Genomic DNA, 21,768 nt, shown 5'->3' with positions numbered 1-21,768 from the left:
GCAGTGTTGTATGACGGTACTTTTAATCACTGTGCTTTTCTGTTAGCAGGACATCGTGCATTTGGACTTGAATGTTTTGTTTGTCCTTATTGTGATTGTGACTATAACACAATGAAAAGTGTTGGTGTCAGTGAGGAACTGCGATGGTAAGGGATGAACTGCAATGGTAAGGGATGAACTGCGATGGTAAGTGATGATTGATTACTGAATTGATCTAGGCAAACATTGAACACTCATTTTTCATTTTCACATGCAATACAGGTGGATGGAGCGCAGCAAGGGGCGCTACTTGACATGGCCAAGGATATCAAGGTTGTTATGTCCGGTACAACTGGTGGAGAGAAAAGATGAAAAAAGGGATCCCGCAAACGTAGACCAAAATGATTTATTCTACAGGATTCCTCACTGAAAAACCGTCACATGTGTATTGGATGAGTATTTAGATTAAGTTTTAACTGTTCAGTTTTGCTGCCTATTTTCTAACAACTTGTTCCTTTGTGTGCTGAGGAAAAGATGAAGATGCTGTGTAACAAAGACCCAAAACGGCTCTTTTAAGAGCCGTTTTACATGTACTTTGGAGTAATATTCCTGCAATATTGATCAGCACCAACATGCCTTTTAATATGCAATGTCAAATTTAAACACTGCATTCATACTGTATTTGCTCCATGATACAGTATATTGCATTTTATATTTTAGTTAATCACTTACACTATAAGCAAGAAATTAAACTGATTCCCTTTTGATATGACTAAAATGTCAATCAAGACATAAGGGAAGCCATTACACATGTAATAACTGCAGTTATTACAAATTGTCCTGAACTCTATTCCTGCTGACACAAATTGAGAGGTAAAGTACACCAACATTTGGCAAACAGTTCAGAGCATGCATCTTTCCACCTTGCAAGAGTCAGCAGGCCCATTCAAAATTTCCGCGGAAATTTTTCTAGTATTATTCTTCTTCTTCTTTTTATTATTTTTTTTAATCTTCCACCGATTTTTCCGCAAGGGAATTCCCAGTTACCATGGGGACGCTATTCCCAAAAAACTCCCAAATAAAGTCCCATAGGAATGAATGGGAATCCGAAAGACATCAACTCCAATCAAACACCTTTTTCCAAGACACGCTGCGCGCACATACGTTGACCGACCGATATGAATTTTAGCTCATTTTGTTGGAATTTTTGTCATCTTTAGCTCAGTGTCAAAAAAAAAATTAAGGAATGAAAGCTCTCCCCCCTGTGCGGGTTCAAAGACAGTGAGCAAAGGGGTGAAAGTCGCCTATTTAGAGTGTGACTAATTAAGGCTTCAGTGACGGGAACAAAAAAATCTATTTCCAAAAGTTTCACTTCAACTCGTCACCATGGCCACAATCTTTGCTCACTAGACATCAAATTGGCACATTTTGTAGCCACAAGCCTCTGCTTTCTGAAAAACTAAGTTTTATTTGGCTAAGGTGTCATTTAGTACCTTTATTTTCACTTTAAGCGAGGAGAAGTCGGACTATTTCGATCTCTTTTCAATGTTATTTTCGCCGTTTTTCCCTCTTCATTTTCGATCAATCATAAGTTTTCAACCTGCTCCTAAGTTGGTCATTTTTCATCCGATTAAAAAACTGAGAACATGCTCGCGTACCCCAAACCCTTGCCGTTCTAACGAGCCATTTCTGGAATCTGCATCTTCAACCGTTAGGTCGTGAGAGGCTTTTGTTTGAGGTGAGCGTATCCTATACAAAATCAATGGAATGTGGGTGCGTGACGTCTCGCAACAAGTTAAAATCAAATGTGTGTGCGTGAATGATCTGTCGTTTTTGCATAGCAACTGCCTCAGCCAATCATCTCTCACTGTTGAGCTCAACTCAGCCCCTTTTTTTCTTGGTGTACTCAAGGCTTGGCCTATATACGACTACTACTATTGCAAATACTATTACTACTACTACTATCTTGGCCAATTGATTAGGTACACCCAGGATTCTGGTCAATTAATTAGGTACACCCTGGATTCTCGCCACTCCGCCCACCCAGGGCGGCGGCCATCTTGGCCAATTGATTAGGTACAGCCAGGACTTTTCAGTCACAAAATGTTTTTATTTGATTATTTTCCAAATTTGTAGCGTGACTATTACTGTGTTTTTTGCTGATTATGGTTGATTATTTAATACTAAAAATTGTCCATTTCCTTTGCTAAAGTAAATGTTTTCTTTTGTGATATTGATGAGTTCTTCAAGATGCACAAACAGTGACTGTGCGCATGTTGTCTCCACAGTTTCCTCAGGGCACACATAGACATATAAAAGGAATTTGTAAGATGTTAATAAAATTTGGTTAATGGTGTAAATCAACAAATTCAAATTGGAAGGTTCATTTAACTAGATTGTTTTATGTTCAATATACTTAAAAAAAAAAAAATCAGTGACATGTACAATGTAGCCAATAATAAAATATATAATACTGGATATTTTGTAGAAACATTTCATCACTTGTAAAGATTTGTCTGTGTTGAATAATTTAGACAGGTGATAATTGCTGAAATTAAAATAACAGATTCATCACATTATTTTAAATGCATAGTAATTAAAATGTGTCACTCCCTTAACACTGAAAACAAAGATATGAATTAGACAATGGTTGGTTCTTTTTAGTGGTTAAAAAAGTGGATGTTTGAATTACAATTTTTATCTTTTTATATGTATTTATTTTTGTATGTTGATGTGCAAAAAACACATACAATTGGTCAAGCAGCGCATCCACCACCAGACAGCCTGTCCTGTATGTAGCAGTATGTCCTACTCGCAACCCGCGAGTGTTGTATGACACAATCCGCATTATTGAACCTTGCAGCTGCACGCAGCGCAGTTGCCCCCTTAAACTGGTCTCCTCGGATGCAGCGCGCTCCAACCTCACCATCCGGCTGCAACCCATCTTGTGATAGTTGGGACTTCGCGTTGTCTTCTCTCGCGCGTTTTTTTCTAATCCTAACCCTGATTGGTCCGTTTTTTTCCCTGTCTGTGCTGTGGCCAATGACATTCGCTTGATTTTGGAAGGTTCTAGACGACGGACCCCTCTTGCTGATAGTTGGAGTTCGTGTTGTCCTATCTCTTTTCCCTGATTGGTCGTTTTCTGCTTGTCTGTGCTGTGGCCAATTAGAGACGCTTGAATGAGACTATTTTAGAAGGTTCTCGACGATGGTCTCGTCCCATTTCATTTCGTCTGAGGTAAGTGTTGCACGGCAATTCTACATCACGTTAATACTGGCGATGTATTGAAACGTATTTGATGTGTTTGAATATGGAGGTAAATATGGTGCAAAACTAACTTGTGCAAAAAATTTGTACCTGTAGAAAAAAGTCTAAATTTTTATCTGTAAAAGTCGTGATTTGTATCTCCTCTCCCCCACCCCCACCACCACGACAGAATAGACAAACACCTTACTGTATATTGTAGCAACGAGGGCTATACACAATTGAGATTTAGAGCCTACTCAAACTTTTCTTTGTTTTTGTTTTCTTTTACTGCACATTAAAACCTTAAAGTGAGATCTGCTAGCGCTAGCTATGGTGCAAAACTAACTTGTGCAAAAAATTTGTACCTGTAGAAAAAAAGTCTAAATTTGTGATTTGTATCTGTAAAAAAAAAGTGTGCCTGTAAAAAAAAATTGTGTCTGTAAAATAAATTTGTACCTGTAAAAAAAAAATGTGTATGTGTAAAACAAATTTGTATCTGTAAAGACAAATTTGTACCTGCAAAAGTCATGATTTGTATCTGTACAAAAAATTTTTTGTACCTGTACAAAAACTATAAATTTGTATCTGTAAAAGTTGTGATTTGTACCTGTAGAAATGACAACTTGTAGTCAAAGAAGTCTCCACTAGGAGTCACAAGTGGGTTTTCTGCTGCTGTTCAGTGACGTGAGTTTTGCCCCATTTGTCGCGCTACAAATGGAGCAAAACTAATTTGTACTTGTAGAGCGCCGTGATTTGTACTCGTAAAGAAGGGGGCGGGCTCTGGTGTAATGAAGGGTTGTTTTGACCAATCAAGTGAGAAGGATTTGAGCGGATTGGAGCGCAACCTCATTGGTTTAGCGAACGACGGTGGCGGGACTCGCGGAAGGATACAAGCAGGACACATCGTCGCCAACCAACATACATATTAAGAATACTTCAGTCTCTTTTGGTTTTTGCTATTACAAGGTAAGTATTATGTTACTTCATCATTCTTTCAAATATTGTTGTTTAAACGATGGTCATCCAACCTGTTTTTATGATTAGCATCACATATTTAGCTTTCTAGCTAGCTGGCATTTGATTTCATGCTAAAGCAGTCTAGTCATTATCGTCATTTCTGGCGCCACGGACGTAATTTCATCTCATGCTTTGGAATATTGTGGCTATATGACAACAATGAACAACTAAACTACTTCATTATATGCCAAGAATGGTGCAGTGCGCTGCTCCCCTGTGTTGGTTAAAATTGTTATTTCTTGTATTAGTTAGCTGGCTAACAAACGAATTCATGTAGCTCACATATGCGCCATTGACAGGTACTGGAGGGAAGATGCACCCAATCGATGTTATGTATGTACACATTTGACTCCATAGTGTTCTTTATCTTGTTTTGCCTTCTAGAAAAATGACCGATCAGAGCAACAGCTCTTCGCTGCAGCAGCAGGTGAGCGGAATATCGCTACTGTCTTGACATTAATGGTGTGTTTTTTTTAAGTGGGTGGTCGACATATAGTTCACCAGCGCTCCCTTGAGCTTCTCGTAGCTTCAACTCAGTGTCTGAGTTCTTTTCAGGTCTATTTTGCATACAGTATTCAGCACGCACACCATGGGCCTGGTGCGGTTCTTGTCAAAGTAATAGTTATGCAGTAGTCTAAACGCAAAGTTGTGAGCCTGATGTAGTTTAATTTAGGAGAGTTACCGGTAGCAAGTTTATATGTATAGCATATATGTATACAATAGTTACATAACAACTAACGGGAGTTTCCATTTTTAATATTAATTTATCAGTTATGATGCCGTACTACTACTACTGTTACACTCAACAGGACGAGCATTTTCGAATAACCCAACCAACCTTATCAACAAACCTGGAAAAAACGCCAAAAGAGGAAACTTTTCTCTTGGAAGCGGGTCTTGGGAGGAGGACCATAAATATGGGTGACAATGCCGATCACGCAGAGGTAAGCCTAAAAGACAATTCTACACTTGAGTCTTGCCATTGTATTGTTTTTTAATGTTTTGTTTCCTTCTGTATATGTGTGTTTCCATTACCCTCAGATTTGCGCAAAATGCAAATTGTGCAAAAGCAAACTGTTAATGGAAACACTGTAATTTAAAAAAAATGCAAATATCGGCCCAAAAAATTTGCTTTCCCATGGTTTTTGAGACATGTCTAAATACAAGTATTTCGCAAAAGTGTAATGAAAATAGTGTTGCACGGGATACCGGTGCCAGTACCGTACCTTTATGTTTTGGTGTCAAAAACGGCTCGGTATAATTTTTTTCTTAGTACCGGTACTTAAAAAAAAAAATACGAGACAGCCCGCCAACTCTTGTTTTCTATCTACCGATATGTGGAAAACGCCTTAAGTAAGCGTCACACCTCTTTTAGCGTGTGTGCGAGAGGGCGCAGGAAGATAGCTTCACGCACTGAAGCGCTTGCTGGACGTGCACTCCTCGTGGAGAAGCATGAAGCGCTAATTAAGCTTATTAAGTGTAGTGCTCGCTGGACGTCCACGTAAGCTATGCAACAGCATTGGCATTGCCTACGCATGTTTTCAATCAGCACACGAAGAACACGTGTGGTTTTCAATTTTCAGTTTTAGAAAGGTTTTGTGACAAGAGCAAATGTTTTTCGTGAAGAAGCAGAAGAAAAAGCAGCAATCATTCCTGCAGTGGACTTAGGCACGGTGCGTTCAATGAACAGGCACACAGTAGGATATCACACTTATGCATAGTAAAAGCTCAGACGACTGACAGAGCAACAGACACAGGTTGTGACGCATTTTTCACACTTCCCTTAAAAATAAGTGGAATTTGAATTATTTTGTTCCCAATTTGTAGTATTTGATGATGCATTCGACTAATTAGGAGCGAAATGGAGAAGAGCCGAGACATGCACGAACAATCAAGCAACGTTACATGGAGTTATTGGAGTGCCACTATTGCCAATTTTTAAAACGGATGACATCAAATGCAGTCAAATACAGCACTTCAAGAATACAGAATGCAATGTGAAAGCACATACAGTATAAACATAAATATATACCGTATGTACATAAATTTAACATGTATACATCCCAATATTTCAAATTATTAATAAGTAAAAATAATTTGAAGTTCTTTAGCCAGTTTTAATTTTGCTGCTTTTGCTGATGTTTTAGAGTTTTGTCTAGCGTTTCAGTACCGGCATTGAGGTATTTTATGCAGGTTTTAGTATCAAAGTCAAAATTTCGGTATCGTGAAAAGACTAAATGGAAACCAGTGTTTTCCCCAGCGTTTTAATAGAGCGGTGAGCCGCCAGGCTTTTCTTGACCCTCGGCCAGGCTAAGCATCCCTGGAATTAACCGGGTACAAAAAGAAAAAAGAAATTGCTCCACAAAATTCTAAATTCGCTCCCTAAAGAAAGAAAAAAAAAGGAGAGGAAAAAAGAAATTTGCTCCTCAAATGAAGTCATGATACGCAAAACTGCTCCGCAATTACTGCAAATAAATAAATTAATTCTGATCCTTGTGCGCATTGACTCCCTCTGTCAAACGGACAACGAATTATAATCACAAGATGTCGGTCGGTCTGTTTGGTTACCCTCCCGATACCGTCATTTGAATTTTCCACCATATCGCAAAACTGTTAATTTTCATTTGCAGCTAACAAAGTTTTATGAAAATTTATACATATAACAATTAACTATGTCAGCAGCACTTGCTTACTACTTTCAGATAAGCAGACTGCTCCAAGAAGAATATCCCAGGATGCGAGATTTACAAGGTGGCTGGTTTCTTAAAAAAGTTACAGGTATGGTTCTTCATTGGATACTGTTGAATTATTAACATTGTTTTTCAGTTTCAATTTATATTTTAGCCGTTTTGGATTTAGTTATAGCTGTGTAGCTCAATGAATAGTATTGTCTATTGTATTCTTATCTGTCTCTCTTGCCTGGGAAAGAGGGAGTAGAGTTTGTACCAGTCTCAGTCGGTCGAGTCCAAGGACAGGCTGACTTATTATTGTTTAAGTCTAATCTGATTTGTATTCCTGGGAACTTCTGCCTTTTTATGAATGGGAGGGGAGAGGAGACTTTTCGTATTCACCCACTTTTCAATAAATAATGATGTGCAGGAGAAGGAGGGACACACACTTTTGAACAGAACACTGCTTGGGTGACTTCATTTGTGTGATCAGAAGCTTCTGATAATTATAATACCTTTGCAAAGGGACAGAATCTCACCATTCAGTTAATTGAACACGCAAAGAGTAGAATACAAATATTGTAAACTCTAACAATACATACTTCAATTTTCTTTGATTTAATTTTGTTTTTTATACCAAGCTCTAAATTATCCGACAGTGTGACACTTCGAGGCTGTGGTTGCCAAATAAGGCATTTGGTCCCCTTCATCTGAAGCCTTGTTTACAGCTTTTCTCATTGATGTCTAGTGAAACCTGGCAGTGTATAATGAAAATGAACTGCCATTCTCAGATGCCAAAATTAACCACACTAACTTAAGTGTGCATCGGGCAGCAATATACATGCATTAATGGGCTTTTGTTCGTTTAACTTGTTCAGGTTCAACGCTGCCAGTTGTTGCAAATTAAGATAAGTTGGTTAATCATGACTACATGGACAATTAATTGCATTATCAAATGTGATATATAAAAAGAAAAGCACGTTGCGGATGATGCCTGAATCCATTGGTACATTCGTGTCAGTAAGATAGCCTGAGCACACACAGGTTGTCATGTGTGTTTGATGTAATGGTACACGATGTCCTGTTTGGTGCGCTAACACACTGCCACGTGTAATGTAAACATTAGTCAGTTAACTCGTGTTTTTTAACAGCTAAAACAAAGCTACTGTACGCCCGTAGTTAACATCAAAACAGGAACACACATGCTTGCTCACAACTTTCTCCGTTTACGAACTCAAATTGACAATTCCGAAGTTCTGGCATCTCTTATATTTCCACAATGTAACACCGTGACAACAACGTGACAAGCATACAAAGCAGGCATATTGTTAAAATTATAGTTTTTCACGTTCTCAAAACAAAACAATCCTCACAAATCAAATTACGACGATCCAAAGTCTAATACTTTTCAACGAGTGGAAAGCTTCATTTCACCAACGATAATTTCTGCACTTGAGGAAAGTGGAAAATCGGATTTATCCCACTTAGATTGTCAGTTCCGACCTCAAAGCGTTCAAGGAAAATGCACAGTAAATACATGATATAATATGTTCACGTGACACAATGTGTTTTGGAATGACTGTATTAACCAGAACAAATAAATTACTGTAATCAGCAATCTTTGCTGTTTACATTTGCCTCTAACGCTTTTAGGCCAGAACTGGGTCACTCCCAGTGGGATAAATCTGACTCCAAACCATATGCAGTATATGACTGCCATTTTGACGTAGCATCACAATTGTCAATGAAAACACTGAAAGTTACAAAACATGACATATTTGTCACAAGGCCTCAGCAGAAACTCATAATCTTTGAAAATCCCCCCCTTTCAGGTACATACCTCTTTTTTTAATTTTGTTGATCAATTTAATACTTCTAAATTATGCCTACTAATGCCACAGAATGGTTTCCTAGTATTATTGCAACTTTGCGTAGTTGAATTAATTGTGAGTGTAACATTTTATTTATTAATGTCTGGAATGCTGTTACAAGCTGCAAATTTAACCATCATAGTAATTGTCTTTATTATAATTATGTGCATACACCAACGAATTGAAGCTGTAAAGTAATGATGGTTATTTAACTGCAGCAAGTTGGTGATGCGTTATTATTCTGAACATGATCTAAGTAGTCAAGTAATCGCCACAACTGTTTGTGATCAGTGGAATTGCAAACTACCGATAGTTTGCGGCATATCACAAATATATATATTTTTTGTGAATATCTGAAAAGGTTATGGTGGTATATTTTGTTTGTTGATGAAAGTCCTTCAAATTTGTATAGTTTCTGTTACGGTGTGGTCACGGGGCGGTGTGGTGTCTGTCGGCGTGTGAAGTGGAGGACCCAAAATGCAGGGAGGCAGGAGAACCACAGCAGGAGCGAGACTGGCGTGCTTTATTTTTCAGAAAACACTAACCAGGGTACTGGTTAATGCTAACTAAACAACAAACTGAAAAGTTACAAAATCAAACTGACAGCCAGAACTCCGGTGGTGACCGTGACAAGCGGCAATGATCGCACGCCGACTGATCACCACCCGGGAACTAAATACACCCACACTAATTGGGTAACTCGCCACACCTGGGGCCAGGCACAAGTGGCCGAGGGCCCGGATTGGTCAACCCGCGGAAAGGCTGGAACCCACTCAGGACCAATCGGGACCCTCAACCAAAACCAGATCTTCCCAGACATGACAGTTTCTTTGTTTGTTTTTCTTACTTTTTAAGGAGGCGGTGGACAAAGAAGATTAAATCCTGTGGCTCAAGGTTCACAAAGATACACTGCCAAATCTCTCAAAACTGCTTCGAACAATGGGAAAAATGTGCTGTACATTGTCCCTCTTCAAGAAGAAATAGATACTACCCCACTGCCGTATGATGCTGCTGAGTTCAACAAAATGCCCAAAAATGGATGCATGACCTGTGGCCAGATGGTTCCATTGCCCCTGATCCAGGTCCACATTGAGTCCTGTAGAGCTCATGTAAGTTGTCTTTACAAATGTTTCCCTAATAGATAAAATCAAATTATTACATTTGCTCAGCTGTGGTAGCATTTTTTCCCTTTATCTTTGTAGTCTAAGGGCTATCTTTTCGTACCCAGCTCTAATATAGTGCAAAGCTCAGTCTACTCTGCACTTGGTTTGATTTTTGTTGTATTTGACTACTCCTTTACTGGCCAATGATAATGGCTCTACTTATTATTTCAGTTCATTGTGAGGCACACGGCCTACATCCATACGTACATTCGTGACTGGCTGAATGTTGGCTGAATATGCGTGGCAGGAAGTTCACGTAACTTAAAGGCGCATGTCAAATTTTGGAGTGTTAAAACAACCATATTTATCACCCACACATGCTTAAGAAAAATGTTAAAGGACAGGAGGCACTACTGTGGCACAATGGCTGTTGCCCCTATTTTTCCTGTTTTGTCAAATAATGATGACGGTTTCGGGACGGAAACGTAAGGTTTCACCTTGAGCGTGACGTCAGGCGTTTGCACGCTCTCACGCTCTGCAGAAGCGCTGGCAAGGTGGAAGTGTTTGGGGGTTGTTTCTAAGAGTCCGTGGGAAAAACAAGTGTGTGCGACAGCGGATATAAAAGTGTGTAAAGAGGTAAAACAAAAATATCACCAAAAAAATCAATAATTATCTTAAGCGGGTAAATGAATAAGTCAATTAAATGAAAAAAAAGTAGGTAAGTAAGTGTGTTTTAAGAGTGGGTAGAGATGAAAGTGTCCTAATATTTAACGGAAGTTCAATCCATGGGGAGAGATTTTTGTAAAATCTCCCAAACTTTCTAGAGAGGAAAATAATGTGCTGTTAAGCACAATTTAAATTTAAGTAAAACAAAAAAGTTGATTATCTAGAAATGAAAGTTGGTCGATCATTAGTAAGTGGGAATATATTTTTATTGTCTTCTTTATTCATAATTGTTCTTTCACCGTGCGAAATATTTATATTTAATCCAAATACCTGATTATTCAATAGAATTTTCCATATGATGTTTGTATACCTAAATATTTGATAGCTGCAGCACTAGAGGGGATGCTATACTGTACCATACATAATATAAATGGATAATGAAAGAGATGACCTGACGCTTGGGGAGGACTGGCCAATTGGGAATTTAATGAGTTTCCCAAATGCCCATTCCATCCACGGCGACAAATCAAATAGTAATGGCTTGATGCCGGTCGAACAACGAATCGGCATGTTGGACACTGCACCACCGCTCCCTGGAAAAGTTCAGGCTCAGGATTTTTTTAAAAACTTTAAGCCCTTGATAACACCCAGTGGTGAAGTCCAGGGTATACGCGGGTATACTGAGTATACCCACTTCTTTTTCAGTCAGCATTGAGTAAGTCAGACACCTATGCTGTTTTCGTGTGTAGGGTGTTTCAGTTCTCCGAAGTGCTTTGGAGAACTGAGACACCCTGGCCTACACACTCACACCTATCAACGGCAACGTTCAATTGAGCAGCGTTACAGAAGTTGGAAGTCCGTGGCATGTTGCCCATATCTGCTACTATACGTGCTGGTTGCTATAAATCAATAAAAAAATATACTTTTTTTTTTATTAACTAGTAATTGACATTTGATTATTTTCCACTAGAAAACCTGACGATTTCTCACCGCACACTTGTTAAAAATCACAGGGTTAACAGATAAAAGTCATTTTAAGCATAGCAATTTTTTTGTCAAATTACTTCTTTTTTAAACTCCTGTCACAGGCACCTGTCTATGAACATTTGGCTTTTTCGGTGGAACTGTCAAGTTTGTCTTATGAAAATTCTATTCATTTGATTCCATATTTTCCATAGACGAAGGATGATTGTGAAGACGAAACGGTCCCGACAGCAGAACATGATTTAGAAGTAATTAGTGAGGTAAGCAATCCGTGTATTTGTGTAACAGTAGTGTGTTTATTCAAATGTCATGATCTGCTATACTTTGTTCTATATTGTATTCAACAGTTATGTTACTTCTACTTTATGAAACCATGTCTCTATATGCTTGGTACTTTTAGGACTCCTGTCCAATTTGTGGAAATATATTTCCTGCGGAAATTGTTGCACACCATGCAAGTTCATGTGGTGACAGGTATGACAGACGTAAATTTAGAGATATCAAAACTGCATGAGAATATGCACAAAATACTACAATTAATTTATTACTTATAATGGTGCTTGAAATGTAAAGCGTAAATTTCCCCTTAGGGGTAGAGTTCGCCAGTCGGCGAGCTGGCGGACTCAGTACCAGGGGTTAACTTTCACAAAGAACGCTGGGGTGACGACCGGGGCCTTCCCCCGCTGGGCCTGGGGTTCGGGGGTGTCGGCCGCCCTCCGGTGCCCCCATCTCCTCCTTCTGCCCCCGGTGTTCCGTCCCTCCACACGGCAGGGGGTGGGGTGGGCGCGGCTGCCCTCTCCGCTCCGCTGTCCGGCCCCTCTTCGGCGCCGGTGCCTGGGTGCGGGTGGTCCCCGGGGGCTGGGGGTCGGGGGTTGGGGGGCTGCCGGTTGGTCGGGGTGGGGTCGGGGGGGGGGGGCTTTGTTGGGGGGGGGCGGTGGTGGGGGTTGCGGGGTGTGGGGGTGGTGGGGTGTCTGGGGGATTGGGGACCTGGGGGCGGCTGGGGCTGGGTTGGGGTGGGTGGCGGGGTGGATGGGGGGGCGGGGGTTCGTGGGGGGTGCGGGGGTTGGGGGCCGGTGGGGTGCCTGGCGGGCCTGCAGTGCCCCGTTCTGCTGCGTTGGGTCGGGGGCGCGGGCCGTGTTGGGGCGGGGGGTGCTCCTGCTCCTGGGATTGCTCTTCGGCCGGTGGTCCTGGCGGGGCCCGGGGGTCGTCCTTTGGCGCTGCCGCGGCCTGGGGGGCCCTGAGGTGTTGCGCTTGCTCTGTTCCGGCAGGGGTCAACGGCTCCCCTCTTTGGTGGAGATTTTCAAGCATGCCAGATCCACCACACCAGCATCTACCGAAACTCAGACACAATCTGTTTCCTCCTCAGGTCATTGAATCGGTGGAGGCTGGTGTCTGTGGATCTCACTCGGCTTCGTCTGTCCTTCCTTCCTTTTCTCGGTCTCTCCTTCGGTCTCTTGAGGCCTCCCTGATTTTATGTTTTTTGGATTTGTTGGGGTCTGGATGTTTCTTGGGTTGGGGAGGAGTTCTGGTGGGTGGTGCCTGGTCGGTGCTGGATTTCACCTTCCTTGGTTTTCTTTGGTCCCCTCGGGTCTCCTGACGGCGGTGTTCGGTTTAGGTGAACGGTATGAGATTTTTTCTAATAGGTTTTTTTGGTGAGCTAACAAATACACGCACGCACGCACATACACATACTCACCCACACACACACACAAACAAAATAAAAAAATAAAAATAAATAAAAATAAATAAAGAGCAATGATGATGACATTTCCGAATGAACAATACTGAGCTCTTTAAGAAAAAAATAAAAAATATATAAATAAAGCGTAAATTTCTTCATGTAAATCGTCAGGTACATTTTCAAGATATAAAATTGTACATAATTTGACACATGACCACTGTGTATGAGTTTTCTTTTTTGGATGATGCAAGTGTGATAATCAAACTGTATAAAATGTTTGTTTTTTTTCTTAATATGTGTGCTAAAACGTGTGTTCATTCAATCTTTTTCAAGATTTCCATGTGGTAGCTCCACTTCTGCACAATCATATATGCCGAGTGACCACATGACTCAAAGCAGCACTGGTGCATCAGTTATCTGCTCATCACCTGATATAACGACATCAACAGCGACCCTCTCAACAGACAATACCCTTTTACAGTCCAGACCTGATGAAATGGATGAGATGCGTTAGTATTTGTCTAAAAAAATTTATGAATAAATAATGACATGTTTGGTGAAAGTTAAGAAAAACAATCACATTGAAAGATGTTAAAATGCCAATATTCATTACAGTGCTGTAATTTTTTTTCCATCTCACCAAAAATCGAATTACAATTATTGAGTTTGTCATAGACTTGCATATGTCTTTGTTTATTCTACAAATTGGTTATAGGCACAATTTGTAGAGTAGTGAATGTTGTGCAATTCATTACTTTTTAAATTACAACTTCAATTATAATAAACAGTTGTTTTCTTCTATTTTTTGTGTGTTACTACAGCATGGCAAAACGTAGTGGATCCGGAATTAGCAGCTGACCAGTACAGAAGGCAGTGTCTGCAAACCAATGAAGATAAGCCATACCTAAAAATAATAATAGACATTGGAGAAGACGTAATGGACCAGGAAGCCAGAATCCTCACTTTTTACAAGACTCCCAATATAGATTGGGCCAAACCATTTCAAGCTAAACTAAAAGGTGCTGTAAACAAACCTCAATTCAAACATGTTGTTTTTGAGTATTGTATTCGTAACATGTTTTGCTTTTTATATATTTGTAGGGGTGCAGATAAGTAGCATGTTAGTGCGCATGAGCACCAAAATTACAATAATGTAGTAATGTACTTGTTAAACTTATTTTTTTTTCTTTTCTTTTTTAAGTTCACACTTAAAGCTTTCTATGAACAACCGCTAAGACAGCTAGCTTGAGTAGCCTATTTCCCTGGAAACTGATGCATTTGCATGGAGATGTGGCTGAAGGCGTCGTACAAGTGCTGCCAGAAGGACAGTTATCTTCGCATCACTGTACTGTGGCTACGGCAGTCATTCAAAATACGTAATGACACGAAAGTGGTCCATGTTGCATGTTGCATGAATATTTTTATTGTGGGAGTACAATGCTGTAACAACAGCAATCCCACATGAACATATGAAAACATGAAAAATACAAATTTGAAGGCCAGAAAACCCATGACCTGAAAGATGGATGTGATTGCTTGTGTTTTTAGGAGATGTGGCCATTGGAGAAGGGGTTAACAGACACTTCTTCAGTATGATAATGCACAAGTTACAACATGGTTTCAAACTTGATTGCGGTAGGTCTTAAAGAATCCTAAAGACACTGGCCCAACTCCACTAAAGTTTGTTTGTTTAAGTTGCAAGGCAAAATAGAACATAAATGTTAGATAATTGACTCATGATCTTATGAAGGAATTACGTGCACCATCCTGGCAGACAGCTTTAGTTATGGTCAGTGATTATATTGCAAATTATTGTAAATTAATCATTCAGCAAATACAAGTTATCATTCAGCTATACTATGAATAACTAACAACAGACAGCATAGCCATAACACATGACAAATCTGTCAATCTAAAGATTAATACACAATCATAGGCAGGAAATTGCAATCATGTGGTTATTATAACCGTATTGAACATAAAATGGCAAACCCCATTAACATTTTTTTTAATTTTTTATAGGAACCGCATGCGGCACTGTGCTGTTTGAAGGCCAACCAGATCATTTAATTCCTGCCACTTCCCAAGTATTTGCACAGAATGACCTGTTTGTCATGGCAGGAAGAATGATTGGGCATTATTTCCTTCATGGGGGCCCTTGTCTGTTAGGTATTAGCCCAGCAGTAATTCATGTGTTGCTTGGTAAATCACCACAGACAGCGACAATCATGTTAGATGATGTGGCAGACATGGACATCAGGGAGACCATACGCCCGGTAAGTACGGTAAAGTGCAAGGTGTTATCCATTGGAAAACATTGTCATTCAATGAAAAAATATGGACTATACTTTTACTTTTTAAATGTAATTTATTGGAAATAAATGTGCGGTATTTTCTTTTTAAAGCTGTTTGAGAATCAAGAATCTGCTGGAAAGGAAGAAACAAGTGAAAAAAGAGGACTCAATGAGTGTCAGACAACGGCTGTTAATGACCTGGCATTGGCATGGGACATGCCTATATTAACGGCTAGTAACAGCACCTGGCTCCTTCACAATCTACTTCAGCATGCAGTAAGTGTGGCTGACTAGCGTTATATCCATCAAAAGTTGTCCTACTTAAGTGTCTCCTATCTAACAGTATATCATGCTTTGATAAATGTACATTTTACACATTACCTCTGTATATGTAACTGGATAGCCGATAGGCCAATTCCATATTATTACTCTCAAGAAATGTTTCTCGGCATACAATCCTATAGGAGGATCTTTGATGAAAAATGTTTGCGCATGCGCGGTTGGTTGTGTGACAGAAAATGATAGCGGGCTCAGTCGCGCTGTATAGATGAGACGTCAAACAATATCGCCCATTTCAAGGCGAGGAACAAGTCAGGGTGGCTGTTGATCATGCTTTGGAACACCTGAATAAGACTGAAAAAGAAATATGACTTAGTGTTTTTTTATAGCTACTGCACAAACTCGATTTCTTCGTTTTTTAAATCCTCTCCAAATAACAAATCTATAGGCTCAAGTAATTACCGGTAATAAAGTGAGCCTCACAAACCCTGTCAGCATCAACTGGAAACCAGGCTTTGAGCATCAAATTATACCCTCCTGATATCTCGCAGCCATCACAATATGTCACAATGAACATTATGTCACACACGATCCTCGAATATATTTACCGTATTGAAATTGGAGAACATTTGATTTACGATGTTTATAAATTTATTAAACATAAACAAGAGGACTTCAGACATTTTACAACTTGCCTTAAATACATGTATACATTATATGCTTAATGAGGGTTGTAGGAGGAAAATTGTACATTTTTTAATAAATTAATTATAACTAACTCAACAAAAGATGCCTCTGCCAAATCTAATATTGGGGTCTAAAGAACTGAGCGATAAAAGAAAAAAGGGGTCGTCAAAGCAGCACATACTGTCCAGTGTCCACTTGTTAAAAAAATTGTGACCACCTTGCCACACCTGCCTCCCGGCCCGACACTAAGAGCCTAGGAGCTGTATATGTCTAATCTGTATGTATACCTATAGTATATATAGTAGTCTTCTCTCAGGATGGGAGAGGTAAGATGGTCGCCCTGTGGCTTCAATGGCTTGCACGGTGTGTATGGGCGATCGGCTGTACAGCAATATATACAGACCAGTGTTTGAATGTGCACAGAGTAATAATTGAATTGAATTTACTGCATGTATATATTTACTTGGAGTCCCTTCATCCATACCTCACTCACCCCTGTGATACTTTAGGGTGCTCGGCCGAAACTCCCGCCAACTCAAACAGCTGAAGCAAGGACTAAAAGAAACCCTCATTATGCTGTTATTGGAGTCTCGACCCGATGCAGTGGCATCAGTTTTTACAACAGAAACAAAGTCTGAGTGCAGTGTGGAGGTATTCAATGAAGCATGTCTAGGATTCCAAAATGTCTGTAATTTTCAAAATAAATTTTTTTGCATGGGAATTAACTGGAATTTATGGGAATGCAAACGGAATTCATTAGGTCAAGATTGACCAGATAACTTAATTACACTTTTTTTTAAAGGTTGTGCGAGTTTGAGTGAGCCTGCTCATGGGCATGTTGGGGGGAAGGTTAGGGTTTTCTTTGTGCTGTACTATGGATGTTTTACTCACTCAACGCTTTTGAGTTGCAATGTAATGTATGAAAGGAGCTATATCAATTTTGATTTGATGTGACAGTCTGGCAAAACAAAAAAATATTTATTTTTTCATTAGGGTTAGTTCAAGGTTGCAAAGATGTTTGCCAGACCCACCACCCATCCATCCATTTATTACCGCTAATCCGGAGTCGGATTCACGGGGGCAGCAGCTTTAGGAGGGAAGCCCAGACCTCCTCAGCCACTTGAACCAGTTCCTCCGGCTGGATCCCAAGGCGTTCCCAGGCCAGCCCAGAGACATAGTCTCTCCAGCATGTCCTGGGTCGTCCCCGGGGTCTGCCGCCGGTGGGACATGCCCGGAACACCTCTCCAGGAAGGCGTCCAGGAGGCTTCCGAACCAGATACCCGAGCCCCCTTAACTGGCTCCTTTCCACGCGGAGGAACAGCGGCTCGACCCTGAGTCCCTCCCGGATGACTGAGCTTCTCACCAAATCTCTTAAGGGAAAGCCCGGACACCCAACGGAAGAAACTCATTTCGGCCGCTGTGTGGCAGACACTCGCAAAGAAATTTCAACATGTTCATTATTCCTTTGCGATTTACATAGAATGTTTGGTGCCGTAAATATACTTTGCAAGTGTCTTGAGAACATCTTTGCAACCTTAGAATAAATAATAATTAAAAACTGACAACAAAGAAAAACTCGCTACATGCACAGTCCCTTGCATGCAAACCTTTGACGCACAGTTAGATACAACCTTTAAGCCCATATCCAAATGAGAGGGAGAGTGTTTGCTTAGGGTTAGGGTTATATTATTGAATATTCGTCATCATATGTTCAGTTATGCAAACATTTTTAATGTTTTTTCCTTGTTCCAAGGAAATTTTGATTTGGAATCATTTTCAGTGAACAATTCCAACCTTGAACAAAGTCTGACGAGAAATCAACAATCACATGTTCTCCTCAGCAGGATACACATTTCATTGTTAGGCTGTTGAGACCACAACATCAGCCTTCACACAATTAACACCCCATGTGTGGATTGACCATATGTATAAATTAGAGAGAAAATTGTAAAATAGAATGAATTGGTTCAATGCCAACTATGGTGCCATAATGATTGTCTCATTTGCTGTCCTAGGTTGTTTTGGACCTAATCAAATGGCCTGAGGAATCTGGGTTGGACGATGAAGATGGTTACTCCGTTGACTGTAGATGTAGAATAATGGGGTACTTGCGTCAGTTTGTGAGGACAGGTAAATTACATGTTGATATTTGTGCACATTTTGTAATGCATAAATGCAGATTTTCAAATGTGGTTGAAAATCAAGGTTTTTTTAACCATTTTTTCTTGTTTATGAACACAAGTTGTATTATGAGTATTAAGCATAAGCATACACATATTGCTACAAGGCAGAATTTTAATTTATAGATACATCTGTGATTTGATTTTCTTAAATGATCATCCTCTAGCAGGGATCACTTTTTTTCCCAGATGTTGCAGAACCTGTTTTTTTCTCAAAAAAATACATAAATTAAATTATAAAAACAGTAATCTAATTGATTATTGTTACTTAATAGCATGCACAGCTTAATTCCACTTTTTTTCTCCTTTTTTTTAGGGTCTCAAGAGAATCTTAAAAGACTCCTGAAGTTCTGGGTGGGATGGGAGATACCCATGCCAGATATGAAAGTGGAGGTGGTGAGAGCGGAACATCCCACGTCTTCTACATGCTTCCAAAACTTAAAGTTACCTGGCCACTACAGCCATTACACAGAATTCAGTGACCATTTAAAGAACTGCATCGCCACAACTGATACTGGTTTTGGTTTGGTATAGATCAAAATCTTTATTTCATTACTTTAAATAATGTAGTTCTGATGTTTTGCTAGATAGGTTCTTATTACAGTTCATTGTCAATTTGTACGAAAAGACAATTCAAATAACTATCAGCGTTTTAGTGTAGTTTGCAGCACAATCAATGAACCAAATTGTTATGTCAGTGTCAATAAAGAGTCTGCTTGCTGATTGAATAGTTTCTTTTTAAATATACATTTACTGTAAATGAATGTGCTCCACTTTTAACAGGTTGTTTTCTTAAAGTGTAAGCAATTAAAAAAAAATAATAATAATAATACAAACTTTATATAGCACTTTAGTGCAGGCAGTTTTAAACAAATAACAGCCCAGAAGCGCTTGGCTAGACCCTACACATAGTTTATACTGTGCATGTAGTTCACTGCAGCCAAATAATGGTCTACTCCCATGCGTGTAGAAGGTCCTGCTGGATCCACAGCAGCATGGAGTCCAGCCAGTTCTTGAGGTGTCAAAGGGCAGTCAGTTTCAGGCACATAGACACAAGAGTCGGTGTTGCTGGACACAAGGCCACTACTCTCCCAGTTTATCAGGGGGATGTTCAAATCCTGTAGTTGATATGAAAAACAATTCATTGTCTACTGTTTAAAGTAAGTTTTGCTTACCAATTTTTTAAAAGTACTTACAACATCATTAGACTCTTGTACATTATAGTGCAGTCCCATGTGCCACAGTTGGTTCGGGGTACGATTTCCCTCGACTGTCCCAGCCATCTTTAAAAACATCAAGCTGGGCTTGTAGGCGAGGAATGAAGACATAATGGCAGCAGAAAAGGTGAACACTGCTGGACAGGTCCAGGAGATCATCTTCCTCCATTTGGTGCAACGCAGCATAGTAGAGGCAAGTGACTGCTGTGTAGACATCTCGCCAAAGACGTTCAATTCTGTAATGTCAATGTAATTGTGCCCCCCCCCTTTTTTTTTTTAATTAAAGAAGACATTTTAAACCATGTAAAAAAGTGAATCATATTTGGACAAACAAGCAACTGGGTGCAACAATTAATCAACTACTTGGCTATCCAATTAATTATTTAATCATTTTTGAGAGCATGTTTGAATTGTTCTAAATCCTTTTAAATTTAAGCATTTCAATGGCAAATGTTTTTTTTCTATTATCAACAAAAAAAGTAGTTTAAAATGATAAATGCAGTTTCATAAATGAAACAAACATTCCATTAATTTCAAGTAATGAGAAAGTAAGGGTGATTAAAAAAAAGAACATAGCAGAATTCTTTACCTTTATTTTGTACATTATTACTATTTGTATGTGTTGGAATGTCACCTTTGAAAATTAGATGTTGCATCTCAAGGGGATATCCTATAAAGCTACAAATCAAATGAAAATTTAAAATCATGCGATATTGCAAAAATGAAAAACTGTAGCTTGGACTTGTGTCGTAAATAGCTTCAAGTTTTTAGGTTTTACAAGTGTTAGTGTTTACCACTGGCAGTAAAGACAACCGTAAGTTGCCAATGTTGATTGCAACTGTTACTTGGTCTTTCATGTAATTGATATTTGATGGAAGTGGTGGAACATAAACTTTGTCTTTAACATACCACCACAAGAAGAAAAAAATAAAATCACACACACAGAGGTTCTGCCAGGCCAATTACAGCCATCGACTGCTAAGTGAAGTTTTCATTCAGTTCATTCTTTTCTCTTTTTCAAATAGGCTAGATGTTGCCCGTGCTGGTGGTGGCCACATTAACCACTTCAAAAACAAGAATAATTTGAATGTATTTACATGTGTCTAACCGGAAGTTTTCTGTGTTGTTGTTATTATTATTTTTTAATATTGCATAGATTTTGGCGTATTCTTTTTTTCTTTCTTTTTTTACTCACCCTGTAAACTTACAAGGTTATGAATGTGGTAGTTCCATAAAAATGAAGTGTCTTCTAAAGTACCTCTGATTATGCACACTTTTCCCTGCAATGAAGCTGTTTTTGCCAACTCCTCTTGTGGAGAACATCAGCTGGGCTACATCCACATTTTCCACCCCATGGTCACCACGAACCCTTAAGAAAATGTAACAAACATGAGAACTCCTATTAATTATGCATTACACTTCACTGAAACAAAAACCTTAAAACAAGTCAATGGTTAGAACAGGTAGATTTACACTATTAAGGGTAGGATAGGCTAGGTGATGATGTCTGACTATTCTTTGAGGTAAGCCATACTTCTCAACAGCTTCATTGAAGAAGGCAAGGGTTGTGGAGGCTCTGTTATTATTTGCAACAGCAAGATACATTATCTATGTGAGAAGAATGGAATTGTCCCATTGTGACTTCAAACAACTGTACTTTTTATTTTCAAATGATCAAAGTACGTTAACAATAACAATATCAATTTTAAGTGTCAATTTCAAAGCTCTTAACAAATACAATTTCAATAACCTTTAACAGTCATGTAGTAGTTAAAACAGGATTATATTTAAAAAGGTAAAATGCAACAATAATACTCAATGCAATTGGTGTAATGGCACTTGAGAATATCTCATTCTCTACCTTGCATCTGTTTTAAGAGATTCCATAAGAAATG

General features: G+C 39.3%; 2 long non-coding RNA genes across 3 annotated transcripts; both read left to right on the top strand.

Annotated features, from left to right (window-relative positions):
• Positions 1-11,933: 11,933 nt before the first annotated feature.
• On the top strand, positions 11,934-15,353 carry LOC147155398 (uncharacterized). 2 transcript variants are annotated; one of them, XR_015092317.1, is made up of 4 exons: positions 11,934-12,009; positions 13,550-13,725; positions 14,038-14,851; positions 15,239-15,353. It is a non-coding gene; the product is annotated as an uncharacterized LOC147155398 (long non-coding RNA). The 2 variants fall into 2 exon arrangements; XR_015092316.1 differs by having other exon boundaries at positions 14,038-15,353.
• A 2,533-nt stretch (positions 15,354-17,886) lies between these two features.
• Positions 17,887-19,379, top strand: LOC147155397 (uncharacterized). Its single transcript, XR_015092350.1, has 2 exons — positions 17,887-18,606; positions 18,973-19,379. It is a non-coding gene; the product is annotated as an uncharacterized LOC147155397 (long non-coding RNA).
• The last annotated feature ends 2,389 nt before the right edge of the window (positions 19,380-21,768 follow it).

This window comes from Leptonotus elevatus, chromosome 22, assembly GCF_054856555.1.
Source record: "Leptonotus elevatus isolate MCC_2025b chromosome 22, RoL_Lele_1.0, whole genome shotgun sequence".
In the NCBI taxonomy this organism is placed as follows: Eukaryota; Metazoa; Chordata; class Actinopteri; order Syngnathiformes; family Syngnathidae; genus Leptonotus; species Leptonotus elevatus.
This window is presented reverse-complemented; position numbering and strand designations above follow the sequence as displayed.